General features: G+C 48.1%; 1 pseudogene; it reads right to left on the bottom strand.

Moving 5' to 3' along the window:
- Window positions 1–5,225: 5,225 nt before the first annotated feature.
- LOC143641330 (olfactory receptor 287-like) lies at window positions 5,226–7,076 on the bottom strand (annotated as a pseudogene).
- Between the last annotated feature and the right edge of the window lie 8,363 nt (window positions 7,077–15,439).

Below are 15,439 nucleotides of genomic sequence, written 5' to 3'. Positions count from 1 at the left end.
CTGAGCTCCCAGCATGCAGTCACCAGGCTGGCACTTGCCTTATCCACATGGTTCAGCTGCACCCGTGTTCAAGGGGCACCTAATCTCTACCAAAGCCAGAGTCGACAGCCCAACTCCAGCCACCACACAGTGTCCAGCACAAACCACCCCATAGCAAGGAGCAAGTTGGGTGCATGGCTGTGAGGTTCACCCTCAAAAGCACCTTTAAGCCACCAGGCCTGTAAAGAAGAGCACCCAGCAGCTACTGTGAGTTGTCTCGCTGGAAGAAAGGTCAACAATAAAAGAAAGGAGGGGAATGAAGCCAATTTTCTTCTGGGGGAGTTGACAGCTGTGAGACAAAGCTGGAGGTTGGCTTTGCCCTTGACTCAGCACTGCACTCAGCACTGCACTCAGGAGTCTGCCATCACCGAGTCACAGAGGACCGGGAAGCCATGCTGCTTAACTGGAAACTGTGGGGGCATCCTGCTCATCTTACCAGAGAAAGGTGACCCAAGTCAGCATCTGAATCACTCTGTCACAGCTTGGATCTGAAATGTCCCCCAGAGCCTTATGTTTTGAAGGCTTGTCCCCAGTGCAGCAGTATTCAGAGAAGAGGCTTTGGGGAAGTGGGGGCTCTGATCTCACTGGCAGAATAATCCACTGAAGGACTCATAGCTGAATGGATGACTGGGAGGTGGTGGTGAGAAACAGTTGGAGGTAGTATGTCCTTAAGGGTGTGCCTTTCAGACTCTAGCTTGTCCCTGGCCCCCACCACTTTCTCTCCCAGCCACAATGAGGTGAGCAACTGTGCTCCACCATACCCTGTCCAATATGGTACTCTGCCTCACCACAGGCCCAAGCATGGAGTAAAGTCAGGGACCAAAACAGATCTTTTCAGTTCTTCTGATAAACTGTGAATGAAGGCAGACTTCACTGGATGACTGAAATGTGTACCTCCTCATAGCAGCACATCTGAATTCTGAATTTTGTTTGTTTTAACACAGTGCATACCTAGTATTGCATAATCTAGAAAACAACATGGAGTTCTTATTCAAACAAGTTATCATCCAATTTCTAACTTACTAATGAAGAGGAGTAGAAATAATTGCCCTGTAGGGAAGATAGAGGGAGAAGTCCAAACTTCTGGAACTAAATCTCAAATATATCTGGATCCTTTGTTAGCAAAGTAAATGTCATGGGGGCTGGGGATGTGGCGCTCACCTGGCGTTCATGGGGCACTGGATTCGATCCTCAGCACCACATAAAAATAAAATAAAGATGTTGTGTCCACCAAAAACTAAAAAATAAATATTAAAAACTCTCTCTCAACTCTCTCTCTCTCTCTCTCTCTCTCTCTCTCTCTCTCTCTCTCTCTCTCCGTCTCTCTCTCTTTAAAAAAAAAAAGTAAATGTCATGGTTGATAACCGCATGTTTAAAAGACCACTTCATTTTATTCAGCCAAAACTTTTTACTTCAAATTAACATTGTTAATTTTAATTCATTTGCCCAACTTGGCTCAAATACTTTGATTATCTGCAATTAAAATCCAACCTCATAGTACAGAAGTTGTCCACGATTGAGAATGTGTGCATGACATAACAGTGCATACACAAGTGCACACACATGCAGTTCTAAATGCACACCCATGCAAGGATCACTGTTCTGAGTTAGGGGGAAATTCTAGAACTGCTAAGTAAGAGTTTAGCTTATCAGGGGCAATTCAAAGAGACCAACACTCCTTTGAATATGTAATTATTATTTCCTGAAATATACTTATCTGAAATTTTTTTAACTGGTGGTTTTCCTGTTTTTGTTCCTCTTTAAACGGGTGGTTTCCAATAGACAAGAAAATGGCATAAAAATGGTTTTATCTATTTAAGAAAATGGAAATAGAATTGCTAATACAATGCTCATTACAAGGTTTTCAGACCCTGTTCAAATGTAAAGCTTCCCATTCCCACCTGACATTGTACTACTTTGCTGTGCAGGAAAAACAGAGCAGCACTCTGCATTGGTGCAGGGACTCTGAAGACAGCCTGCCCCAGCTAAATCCCACCTATGCTGCATTTTAATTATGTGACTTGGGACAAGTTCCTGAGCCCATTAGTATCACATTCTTCATCTGCAAAGTGGGGTTAATGATGGTATCTCTCCTACATAGCTATTGTGCAGCTCAAATTAGTTACAATCTGCAAATATGCTTGTGAGTTTCTGGTACTTGGCAAACACAGTGTAATTGTTGGCTGTTATAACTACGTATCTATAGATTGGAAAATAGCCTGATAGACCTCTTCCCCTACAACCCCCGCCACCCAGTTGCTTTTTGTTTCTCCATATGAGAAAGGACACTGAGTCCCTATTAATTACTGAATTGATAATACGAATAAATATTTGATTATAAAAACAAATAGGTCTTTTCTCCTGTAAATCATTCCTCCCAGGATCTGGGGCCCTGCCCTCCAGAAGTGCAGCAGGGTCTTACACTCCAGATGACACTGTGCTGCTCCTCAGCATCTCTGGCCTCTAGCTAGTCTGCAGCAATGAAGGAGGAGGTTGCCCTGCTGGGGTCTGGGGCTGCTGCACAGCAGGTCCCAGTGTGGGTTCCTGCTTCTCCCACCACTGCCCCTCTCCCCACTGTCCCTCTCCCCCAGGTGTAGCTGAGAGATCATCAAGTCCTTGTAATGTGGGCCTTTACTGACCCCCATCTAGGTAGCAAAGGCATGAACTGATGAAATCAGAGTGCTCTTTAATTCACCTGAAAAGTAACTGCACAAAAGCACAAACAAGGCCTGGCACGGTGGTGCATGCCTGTAATCCCAGTGGCTCAGGCAGCTGAGACAGGAGGATCGTGAGTTCAAAGCCAGCCTCAGCAATGGCAAGGTACTAAGCAACTCAGTGAGACCCAGTCTCTAAATAAAATACAAAATAGGTCTGGGATGTGGCTCAGTGGTCAAGTGCCTCTGAGTGCAATCCCCGGTACCACAAAAAAAGCACAAACACTACACAGTTATCAGTAGCCACGGATGGTCTAGTGTGCAGTCCTTGGGGTCAGTGTGTTCTCTGGCCCCAGGAGAAAGAGGCCTGTGGGAACACCAACTTTGGCAAGGGTGATGATTCTTCCTGGCCCTGGGCAGATGCCTACAGGCCCCTGTGGCCTGCCCCACCTAGGCTCCCACACCAGAGGAGAGGGCAGAGCACAGAGGCATGAGATTGGACCTTGAAGAGGAATGGACAGGGACAGGAGATGAAGACCAGTTAAAGGAGGCCGGTCTGTGATAAGCCCAAAAAGTGGTATTTGAGCCAAGACCCAGGGACCCCATCAACAGGCCCGCTTCAGCTCTGGGAAGCTCCAGCACCCCATAAGAAGCAGAGAGGGCAGTAGGGCTGGGGCTCGGACCCTCTGCACAGCAGCTCTAATCCAGCCCACTCTAGGGCTCAGCCATCTCATGCCCCTGCCACCTGGATGACCACACAGCCAACTATGGGGCCTGGGTGGACCTGTAGCTCCAAGTGAAAACTCACTTTTACTGGGCCCTGCTAAGTTCCAAGTAACCACCCCTCATTTTTTATCCAGGCCAACTAGAGAGAGTCTAGTTCTCAGGGGTCCTTGATAGCTGAAAGATCAGAGTGGACTTTGGGTGGAGGACAGTGCCCCTGTCAGTCATCTCAGATAAAATAAGAAAGACAAGGGGGCTGGGGATGTGGCTCAAGTGGTAGCGTGCTTGCCTGGCATGCGTGTGGCCCAGGTTCGATCCTCAGCACCACATACAAACAAAGATGTTGTGTCCGCCGAGAACTAAAAAATAAATATTAAAAATTCTCTCTCAAAAAAAAAAAAAAAGAAAGAAAGACAAGGGGGATAACCTATACATGGTTCTGCTAAATTATGAAAATGACCCTTAATGTAGCCCTTCCTGGGCCCACTCCTTCCTAAGCTGGACACATTGTCATCTCATGTGACAAGGGATTCACCAGATGGCAATTTCACAGGGCTCACAGATGAAGCAACAGAGGTGTGCAGTGGTTACATAACTAGCCCAAGTCATTTGTTTCTAGCCCTATCCACATTGCTCCAAGAATAAGTAAGAACAGGCTGTCCTCCTAGAGGGTCTGACCAGAGCCTGAAGCCAACAGGTCTCTTGAGCTGCATGGAGCCCCAGCCTGACTCTGACCCCTCCTGTACCTCTGTTCCCACAGTTCAGGGTCTGTGGTGCTGAGAGCCATTAGCCAAGTAGGTATGACAATTTCCTTGCCAGGTACCCCATGTTGCTTAGAGGAAGGACTCGTGGAAATGGACTTGCCTTTGACATCTTGCAGTGACATTGCATGTAAGGTGACCTTGCTCAAGGACCAGGGCAGATCCGGGTTTAGGGCAGATCAGGGTTTAGGGCTCTCCTTGGGTTTAGGGCGGTTCCAGGTTTAAGGTGTACCCTGCTGGGAATAGGGCATATCCTGCTGCCTCAGGCGTGCCTGCTCCTGGAGTTCCCCTTGAGTTCTCCTGGGATTCAGAGAGTATTTGGGATTTTCCCCCAGAACGTGGATTGCCTCAGAACGTGTTTGTAGAGGGCCGGTGTGAGCTCGGGAATAAAGAGTTGCTGTTTGAATCTACAAAGCTGTGAGTGGCTCGTGATTTGTGCCCAGCCAGACTGTGGCACTGTGGGTGGTGTGAGACCTGTCAGTTGTGCTCTGAGGAACCCCAGTGTGAGGCAAGCCACACAGTGATCCTAAGCAGCCCTTGCAGGCTGTGCAGGCCCCTCAGAGAGGCTTCCACAGTGTGTCCATCTGTGCTCTGGCCACTGTAGTCAGCCCCTGACAGCACACTGTAGAGAGCTCAGGTGTGCTTTTCCCAGTGAGTACCTCTGGAGACCCCAGGTAGGGGTGGTGCAGTCTGGACGGTGGTACAGAGTCTGTTGGTCCCAGACCATATGACCAGGTCTCAGAGGCTGACCAGCCCCTGGTGCTGAGGGCCTTGCAACTGCACTATGGAGACATCTCCTGGGGGCTTGCACCCTATTTCTCTTCCAGAATTTGCCTGGACCCTGAGCCCAGCCTCTGGGCAAACCCTGTGATGGAAGTAGAAACCCCTGCCCCTTCCCGGGGGGCTGTACAAATTTATGGAAGACAAAGGCCCAAGGACGATCCAGGCAGTGATGGACACCACTCAGCCACAGGGGTGGGGTAGTTGTCCCAGAACTGACTCCCACCCTGCAGAGCGACCAAGGGGAGGGCAGGGGGAAGCTCGCCCCTCACTTCCCACTTATGGTCCTGCGCAGAGCTTCCTTCACATCCCTGTTCCTCAGAGTGTATATGAAGGGGTTCAGCACTGGTGTGATGATGGTGTTGAGCACCGTGACAGCCTTGGTCAGTTCCAGGGAGCTCTCCACCGAGGTCCTCACATGCAGGAAGATGGTGCAGCCGTACCAGATGAGCACCACTGAGAGATGGGATGAGCAGGTGGAGAAAGCGTGGTGCCGGCCCTGTGAACACGGGATCCTGAAGATGGTGACAATGATGTGGACATAGGAGACCAGCGCGATGCAGCACAAGCCCAGGATGACACAGAAGGCGATGCTGAAGGACGCTAGCTCCACCACCTGCGTGTCGGTGCAGGACAGCACGATCCAGGGCGCTATGTCGCAGAAGAAGTGGTTGATGACGCCTGAGTCGCAGAAGGAGAGGCGTGCGATGAGTGCGGTGGGTGCCACGATGGCGGAGAAGCCGTACAGCCAGGAGCCCAGCGTGAGGCACGCCGCCAGGCCAGGCATCATGATGCCACCATAGTGCAGTGGCAGGCAGATGGCCAGATAGCGGTCATATGCCATCGCGGCCAGCAGGAAGTACTCGGTGCAACCCAGCGAGAAGACAAAGTACATCTATGCGGCACAGCCTGCCATGGAGATGGCTCCAACCTGAGAGGCGAAGATGTCCAGTGTCTTGGGCACACAGGCCATGGTGAACCAGATCTCCAGGAAGGAAGGAGAGGTTGCACAGGAAGAAGTACATGGGTGTCTGGAGGTGGCGGTGGGCCATGACCAGGGAGATGATGGCCAGATTCCCAGCCACAGTGAGCAGGTACATGACCAGGAAGAGCAAGAAGAGCCCCACACGCAGGCTCTTGGGCCCCGGGAAACCCAAAATGATGAAGGGTCCCTGCGTGGACATGTTCTGGCCTTGGCTCCAGACCGTATCATTGTGTCGGGCAACCAGGTAGCCAGGAAGGGGGCTGAGGAACCCAGGCACTGGCCCTTCCCCATCCTCTTTGGAGTCTACTCACCAGGCAGGCCCCACATACTGTGGGAGCAAGTGAAGGGACAACACAGATCATATCCAAGCAGGCAGGAAAGGCCAGAATGCCTGTGGGTGTCAGCTAGTTGCTGCTTGTCATCTTGGGGGAGGAAGGGAATGGCCTTTTTCTAGAGTCCTTGTCACCCAGGAAGAACATGTCCTTATTCTAGAGTTAATTAGCCTTGAAAAAAGCAGGAACTGTCAGATTTTCACAAATGAAATTAACATGGTCTTGTTTTAGCATTTTCCTCCAACAAACCAGACAGTGTCCTAGTAGAACATCCTTATCATTGAGCACCATAAAGACCCTCCACAGGACAGCCTTCAGGAGTGGAGCCCCTGGATGGCCCTACTCCTCCCTACCTGGGGCTGTAACCTGAGTCTATTTGCTAGCTTAGAAGGTAGGGAGGTAGTCTTCCCAAAATATGGCTTTTGAAAACTGTGCCTCGCCTGGCCAGAAGTCAGTGGGCAGGAGAGGCGCAGGCAGGGGCAGGTGACTATATCTGTTCAATACATCCTATTGCCCTAAAGGATCAAGGATGGTCTATGTGGGGAGGACTGGAGCTCAAGGCACTGCTCACCGGCCACTCTGGGGCCTGCGAACCCAGAGCCATCCTCTTGCTCCCTCCCTCTCCCTGGCCACACACAAGCACATGTCCCTGGACCAGCCCTCTACCCCAGAGCACTTACCCTCTTCCTGACTGTAAACCAGCAGAGTCCACCACCCAGGAAGGCTCGTGGGTCTTCTGGCTGCCGCCTCGTTTGCAGATCCGTAGCACAGTCCTGCACAGCCGCCTTTCATCTGCTTCCATCTTCAACTAACCAGCACAATGGGCCACCTCAGGCCTGATCCAGACACCTGCCCAGGTGGAGGCCACACCCCGCTATGTGGCCCCTGTCCCAGGAGTTTCCAGCCATAGGCAGCCAGGCAGGGACACTTCCTGCAAAAGGAAACCCCAAGAAGAGAGGCAAAGACCACCTGGTGTTACCCTGAAGGAACAACCTTATCTTCCCCATGACACTGCTTCCTGAGGCCACCTCCTCAACCTGGGGAACCTGCCGGCTTACACCTGAGCTGGTGGGCTGGACAGCCCTTTCCCTGCAGCCACTCCTCCCTGGGTTGGGGGTCCTGACCTGGGCTCAGCACTGAAGTCCCTCAGCCCTGACTCAGAGAGCCTCTCCTTTCAAGGAACAGTTTTGCAGTTGACAAACTTCCTGGGCTGAAAGAAGAAAAGAAACCTGCAACTTCTGCTCCATGTGGGGCCTGACCACCCTCTAGTGACCATCCCGTACAGCCACCTCCAGTCTCCCACTGTACCCCACAGATGAGGAGGGGGCCCTGCTCAGTCTCACGTCCAGGGAGCCGGCCACGTGTGGGTGTGCAGGTGGGGGAAGCTGCACCACAGGTCTGCTGTCACAGACATTCCTTGAGGCTTGGAAGATGAGCTTGAAGTTCGAGTGCTGGGCCAGGCCACGTGGGGTTCACAGACCCTGTGTGCATGTGGGACTCACACTGTCCAGGAGGAGATGAGCCCTCTGAGACACACCCCATGTGGCCTGGTGCTCGGGGGTGGGGGATGGACACACAGGGCTGAGAATCCCCTGTCCAGGTTAGTCTAGGGCCAACTTCAGCCCCTCATGGGGGTGGAGGGCTGTGGGGCCATTCACCCAGCTCCATAATACATCCTCTGTAGCAACCTAGAGACCAGGAAAACCAGCAGGGGCAATTCATAGCCACTCCAGGCAAGGATACATCCCAGGCCAGGGGAAGCTTAACTGTCCTGCCTGGCTGACCTCGTATAAAGGTCTCCCATGGGCTGAGCCATTTGCTTTCTGCTGCCCATCTCCTCAGAGGAGGTGAGAAAGAAGGGCACAGGGGTCTCAGTCCACTCTAGATGCTCAAGGAACACAACACTCTTCTTCCCTCAGCTCCTCCATGGTGGTGGCCAGTGCTAGCTTCCACCTACCCAAGTACAGTCCCTGGGCAGACAGCCCAGGCCTCAAGTCCACCAGGCTGCTCTGCCCAATCTTCCCTGGCTGTGGTCCCTTGGAGCAGCCAGCCTTGGTCCTGCCCCTGCCCAGGGGACACTTCAGGGCCTGGGGGCACAAGAAGGGGACCGGCAGCACCTCTGCTGTTGCTCTGCTCCTAGGCTCCACTGCCACCAATGACTCCCACCAGTCCACCCAGCAATGTCCCCCTTACCCAAGCTCTGCCATCCATCAGCACATGTGCTGTCCAGAGACCCATCCCTGAGCCTACTAGCACTCACTCCCAGTCTCGATGACAATAGCATGAGACAGGGCAGCAGTGAGGTTCCCACCCTGCAGCCAACATACCTGGCCCACCTGCTTGCCCACAGGAGCAACAGGGCAAGCCCTGTGCATTGCAGGCAGCACCTGGTGCTCGGTACTGCTGCTCCACCTGGCCTCTCTGGGCTCAGGACCGGGAGGACCTTCTTGACAGTGACATGGGTGGCAAGAGCCTGGCCCTGAAGCTTGGCTGGCCCAAAGGGTGAACTGCCTGCCCTAGGGCTGTGCCCAACTTCTCACCCACCCCGGGGCCATCTCCTGGGGCAATGCCCCATGCCGGGAACCACGTGCCTGGGGGAGCAGCAGGCCAGGCACTCCAGGGAGTGGCCCAGCCATGCATGCAACACTGGGCATGTTGTTTCCCACTGTGAATAGGCAGTGGCCCCCACAGATCCTGCACCGCCCTGGCAGGGTGGGAGGAGGGTGGCAAGCTGCTCGCCCTTCCCCACCATCGCCTCCCAGGAGAGCTGTTCCACAGGGGCCTGGCTGGGCTCTTTCCTGCTGGGTCCCTCAGCTGGGCCTCTTCTCAGACAGGGGAGGGGGAGATGGGATCCTCAGCCCGTGGAGAGGGCTGTGGCCTGGGCAAGGAGCCACCATTGTCAGGCCCTTGAGATTCTTTCAGCTCCTGCAAGCAGGAGCCTTTGGGAACCTGCGTGCCACACTTGTGGGCACCTTAGGCCTCTGTGGCCAGTGCTGGACTCACAAGAGGCTGCATGCTGTTAGCCAAATGGCATCTGGGCATCAGTAGCAGGGACACAGCCACCTGGGGTAGGGGTCCTTGGTGGGCCCCACCCTACCTGCAGCTAATCTCCGTGGCCCCACAGGTATTTGGCAGCTGTTCAAGAGAAGTGGGGACCCTGACCAGCTACATGTGGATTAACACTGCCCTGGAACACCGGCTCCATAAAGCCACCCCAGCTGGGAGCTGGTTAAAGGTGGTGCAGTCCCCTGGTGCTGAGCAGGCCAGAGTGAGCATCTGGCAAGTAGCACCCACTGCAGGAGCTGTTATGAACAATGACCAAACAGACTCCATTTTACCCTGAGACTCCATATCATGTAAGAAATTCTTCTCCCATGGGAAAGCCCCACCTCTGTACCCATTAATAGGCAGCTACTATAGCATACTTGGCAACACAAAATAGCAATTCTTATACAATGTAAGATTCTTTTTTGGGTTCTCATGTTTCTTAGGAAATGTACCTTGTCAGAGATTGATTATCTAGACCTTAGTTACCATTCTCTATTGTACTTAACTAGGGTCATTTTGACCCACTTATCGTCTGCTTGCTTTCTGCTATGTCAACCTGGAAAGTCCCATGGGGAAGACCAGTGTACCCATTGCATTGTCTTGCTGACTGCCCAGTTCAGCTTCTATACATGCTTGCCTGCAGCTACATCAACCTGGATGTGTTTTTTGCGGATTTTGCCTTTAAGTATCCTAAAATGTTGAGGCTCGAGGCTGTTCTTTGCACTTATGAGTCCTGAGGGGAACAGTCACTAACCTGTCGGCTAAATAAAGACTCTTCAATTTGTACAAAACTGGGACTTGGTGTGTTTTCTGAGCAGCCTGCCCCTACAACAGAATTGCCCTGGTCTGGAAAACACAGGGCTGCTTTCTGTTTGGCTAAGTGAACTCCATCTTCCCACTTTACCAGCATTCTAGGACAGAGAAGTAGAAGAAAGCTTTTCAAAGCATGGACAGTAGCAAGGATTTGGTGGTGTTTCTTTCCCATTCCCTGAAGCTTCCCACATCAGCCTCAGGGTTCTTTCTCAAAAGCCTCTGACCCCTTTTCTTTCTCAATATTACAAGATGTTTCCCACACACTGCAGGCCACGCTGGTCACCCCCAGCCGACAGTTGGAGACCATCCCCTGGCTGCAGGTCCTGCTCTCATGCCCACACTGACTGACAGCTTTCTCTGGATGCCTGGTAATTTGCTTCTTGTAGGTGAAGGGAGTATTAAATACCTCCCTTCTCACAGAATTGTCCACTCTTGCGGCTCACCCTCCTGCCAGACCACTCTGGGAACCCCATTCTCCAACAGGGATCATTGTCTGTCCCTGAACCTCAGCCTAAAGGATCAATGTGACATGAGCCATAGAACACTAGAGACTGGTGAGCGTGGGGTGTGTCCCTGTCCCCAGGCTCCTTGGACATGTGTGCTTGGGGGGGGTGTGGAGGGAACAGTCAGAGCAAGACTGGTCCTGCCCACTCCAGCTCCACACTGAATGGGAATCACAGCCCCAGGAGAAGGGCAGACTTCATGTTACCTTCTATGATCATGAACGGTAACTCGGGGGGTTTTGCTGCACCCTGCCCCACCTGAAGACTGTGCTGTGACTGCACCCCCCACACTTATGCCCTCCCACTCTCCTCCCTCCCCTGTCCCTGTCCTCTTCCCCAACAGCCTCTCTTCAACTTTAGGGTCTTTTTTTTCAGTTTCTACATGTGACAGAAGACATGTGACACCTGTCTTTCCGTGTCTGGCTTGTTTTGCTCAGCATGATGACCTCCAGTCCCATGCATTTTCCTAAATGGCAACAGAATGCATTTCAATTCTTATTACACATATAGAGCACAATTTTTCATATCTCTGGTTGAACACAAAGTATATTCACACCAATTTGTGTCTTCATACCTGTACTTTGGATAATAATGATCATCACATTCCACCATCATTAATAACCGCATGCCCCCTCCCTTACCCTCCCACCCCTCTGCCCTATCTAGAGTTCCTCTGTTCCTCCCAGTCTCCCTCTCCCTACCCCACTATGAATCAGCCTCCTTATATCAGAGAAAACATTCTGCTTTTGTTTTTGGGGGAATTGGCTAACTTTAATTAACATTATCTTATCTAACTCCATCCATTTACCTACAAATTCCATGATTTTATTCTCTTTTATTGCTGAGTAATATTCCATTGTGTATATATGCCACATTTTTTTTTTATCCATCCATCCATTGAAGGGCATCTAGGTTGGTTCCACAGTTTAGCTACTGTGAATTGTGCTGCTATAAACATTGATGTGGCTATGTCCCTGTAGTATGCTGTTTTTAAGTCATTTGGATACAGACCAAGGTGTGGGATAGCTGGGTCAAATGGTGGTTCCATTCCCGGTTTTCCAAGGAATCTCCATACTGCTTTACATGTGGCTGCACCAATTTGCAGTCCCACCAGCAGTGTATGAGTGTAGCCTTTTTCCCCACATTGTCACCAACACTTATTATTGTTTGTCTTCATAATAGCTGTCATTCTAACTGGAGTGAAATGAAATCTTAGAGTGGTTTTGATTTGCATTTTTTCTAATTTCTAGTGATGATGAACATTTTTTCATATATTTGTTGATTGATTGTATATCATCTTCTGAGAAGTGTCTGTTCAAGTCATTGATTTCAAATTTCATTCCATTATGATCTGATAGAATGCAAGGTACTAGCCCTAATTTTTCATATTTGCTAAGAGTTGCTTTGTGGCATAGTATATGGTCTATTTAGAGAAGGATCCTTCTCTAAATAGACCATATACTAGGATATTCAGGATCTTCTGCTGAGAAGAAAGTGTATTCTCTCATTGAAGGATGACATTTTCTATATGTCAATTAAGCCTAAGTTATTGATTGTATTATTGAATTCTATAGTTTCTTTGTTCAGCTTTTGTTTGGAAGATCTATCTAGTGATGAAAGAGGGTGTGTTAAGGTCACCCAATATTATTGTGTTGAGGTCTATTTGACTCTTGAACTTGAGAAGAGTTTGTTTGGTGAATGTAGATGCTCCATTGTTTAGGAACTACTTTCAATTTCTCCTGAGGTTAGAGGGCATGCTTTTCAGTTAAGAAGCTTAATTAAAAAAAAAACAGGAAGATATACATCAAAGATGATGAAGAGATAAATCAGCTCCTTTATGAGATACATCAAAACTCTTAACTGTCATTAGGGAACAATACCACGCTATCCAGACACTGGTAGCTTAGATGCAGAAACACGGGAATGAATGTCTTAGAATGTCTACTGGGCCAGTTAGTCTCAAGCATTTAACTACTTGGGATCTATGCTGTGAAGCTATTTTCAACCTATTCAAAATTTATAAATGTTATCCTCCAACCTTCCCCCACTAGACAAACTACCTCCACAAGCTCAAAATAAAAAGAACTTTCAAAAAACGGAGAGCACACCTTTGAAACCTGTCCCCCTCCTGCTCCTCTCTCTTTACCTCCCATTTCTCTAGCAAAGATTCCATAAGACTAAGGTCCCAGCTATGCAAAGATGTATTGAGGAAGCTAAACAAGCAGGAGAAATTATTAAAGCTTTCCCAGTTTTGAGGACAAATAATCATAATCCTCAACATAATAGGCTGCCATTTGCACTTTTAAGGAATTACAAAGGTCAATGGAATAAAATGATATACAAAGTCATGTTACTGGAGTTTAACAGAGGAACTTGCCAGTGTATATGAAGGAGTCCCCAGGACTGGATGGCCCTGATGAAAGCCAGCCTTGCACTGCTCAGTACAGGCTACGATTACAGGAATGGAAAGATGAAGGGTCATAATGGCATTGACAATTTGAATAATGGCATTCTTATTTCTTTCAACCAGCTTAGTGGTCAAGGAGATTCTAGTACTGGGGCTCAACCAATTAATGATTCACATGCAGCTGGTCATCATCTCAGGCTGCCATAAAAGTGTGGGATAAAGTGCCCGACATGAAGACTCCTACAGGTCCTTTACCCAGATTCATCAAGAAGCCACTAAACCCTACATGGATTTTGTTAATAGACCAAAATGCTATTGAAAGGCAAATAGAAAATTCTGAAGTTGCCAACATGCTTGTGCTTACTCTTGGTCATGAGAATGCCACCCAGGATTATAGGAGACATGCTAAAGGCTTGTCAGAATATTGGAACTGAAACCCAATATACTCCCTTTGGAAAATATAAATATATACATGTAACCATTGATACCTTCTCTATTATGATCTTTGCTATAGTACAAACTTCTGAGAATTTTAAAACAATAAGAAAACATTTGCTATCAGCCTTTGCCTTCTTAGGACAACCTAAAATAATAAAAACAGATAATGGTACAGCCTATACATCTAAAGCATTTTCTAATTTCTGTAGTCAATGGAATATTATCCTTATACATGATATTCCTCATAATCTTCAAGGACAAGCCATAATCAAACATGGGCCCCAAAATCTTAAAAACATGCATTTTAAATAAAAAGTGGAATAGACTCATTCACCACATGAACAATTAAAACAAGCATTATTCACTTTCATTTTTTTAAATCAAATGATCATAAGTTAACAGCTGTACAAAATCATGTTTATAAAAAGGTATTAGAGAATACCCAAGCTGCAAAAACACCTGAAAATCTTTTCTTGGAAATGATCTCCAAACCCATTGTATTTAGAGTGTTCCCATGTGCCTTTGTATTTTTATAGTTTAAGTTCTTGGTTGCTAACATATAACACTGATAATGATGTGCACATGGGAACTCTATAAATTATAATGGGTTTGGCATTGGGATGAATCTAAAACATTCACCATAGTTAATACTCCCAAAACATATATTTTAGTTTTAGTCCAAATAATTAATATTTCTAATACATATATTACCTCTTGGCCCATAAAATATCATTAGTAGTAAAACATACTTGCATAACTCCTTGCTATTTGAGGAGTTGCCTTACCACAGTAAATACATCTGCTATATTAATCCTCAAGTAAGGAGATAATGATTAGATGCCTGCCCATCAGTCTTACGCTTCATTAGCATAACAAGGTTTCCTTAATGGATGTACCTAAACTGTTAAACAAAAAGATTCATTGCAACATGGACAGCTGCAATTGTTGCTATTATAGTCACAGCTGCCATCCCTGCCACCGAGCCACTAGCTTGGCTACTTCATTACAAACTGCACAACAAATAAATAGTTACATGAAAAATGTTACATCTCACAAGAATAAACTTTTACAGACCAACAAATCTTACAAAGCTTAGACCCTCTAGAAGCACCAGAGTCATGGCTTGAGGGACATCAAGAAGCCTTGTGGCTTCTGTGGTTCAGAAAAGCACAGATTTTGCATCACTCCATGACTACATAATGACTCCTGTGGAAATTTGTCTGTTATAAAAAATTCACTGTTGTCTGCATCTACTTTCCCATTGGGAAAGGTTGTAAATGCCTTGCACCAAGAACTGAATGAATAAATGCATTCTTTTTTAATATTTATTTTTTAGAAGTAGTTGGACACAACCTTCATTTATTTATTTTTAAGTGGTGCTGAGGATTGAACCCAGGACCTTGCACGTGCTAGATGAGCGCTCTATTGCTGAGCCACAATCCCAGCCCAACAAATTCATTCTTTAAAAGCACAAGGGCAAAGCAAAGCATTTCAACAGTGAGTTCAGTTTCTACATGATCCTTCTCCTTCTTGGTTTGCAGAATAAATCTTCAAGGATGGATCTTACCCATATTGTTGCCTTTTCCCTGGCTGATGATTCACTGTGATCCACCTGACCTGTTTGCTTGCTAAAGAGCATGAATCAGCAGTGTATGCCACCTGTCATCACTATGCCACTACCTACCACACCAGCACCAGAACTCACTGCTATGGCACTTTCACTACTAAATGTTTTTAAAGGGAGAAGTTTGAAATTCACAGTGAAGCACACTGACTGCCATGAGTGACTTCATTTGGTTTTCTGGCTCTATCCTGTGCTTGTGGATGATTTTCTAAAGATAGACCTTGTAAAGAAATAGGGCAAAGGGAAGTTTAAAACAACAAGTGCTGAACACAGCAAATTATCTATTAACTGAAAACAGAACTTCCAAGAAAACTGTGACATTATCGGGAAAG

The sequence above is a fragment of the Callospermophilus lateralis genome, unplaced genomic scaffold (genome assembly GCF_048772815.1).
Source record: "Callospermophilus lateralis isolate mCalLat2 unplaced genomic scaffold, mCalLat2.hap1 Scaffold_96, whole genome shotgun sequence".
Classification (NCBI taxonomy): domain Eukaryota; kingdom Metazoa; phylum Chordata; class Mammalia; order Rodentia; family Sciuridae; genus Callospermophilus; species Callospermophilus lateralis.
Note: the sequence above shows the minus strand (reverse complement) of the source record. Positions and strands in the feature narration are given on the sequence as shown.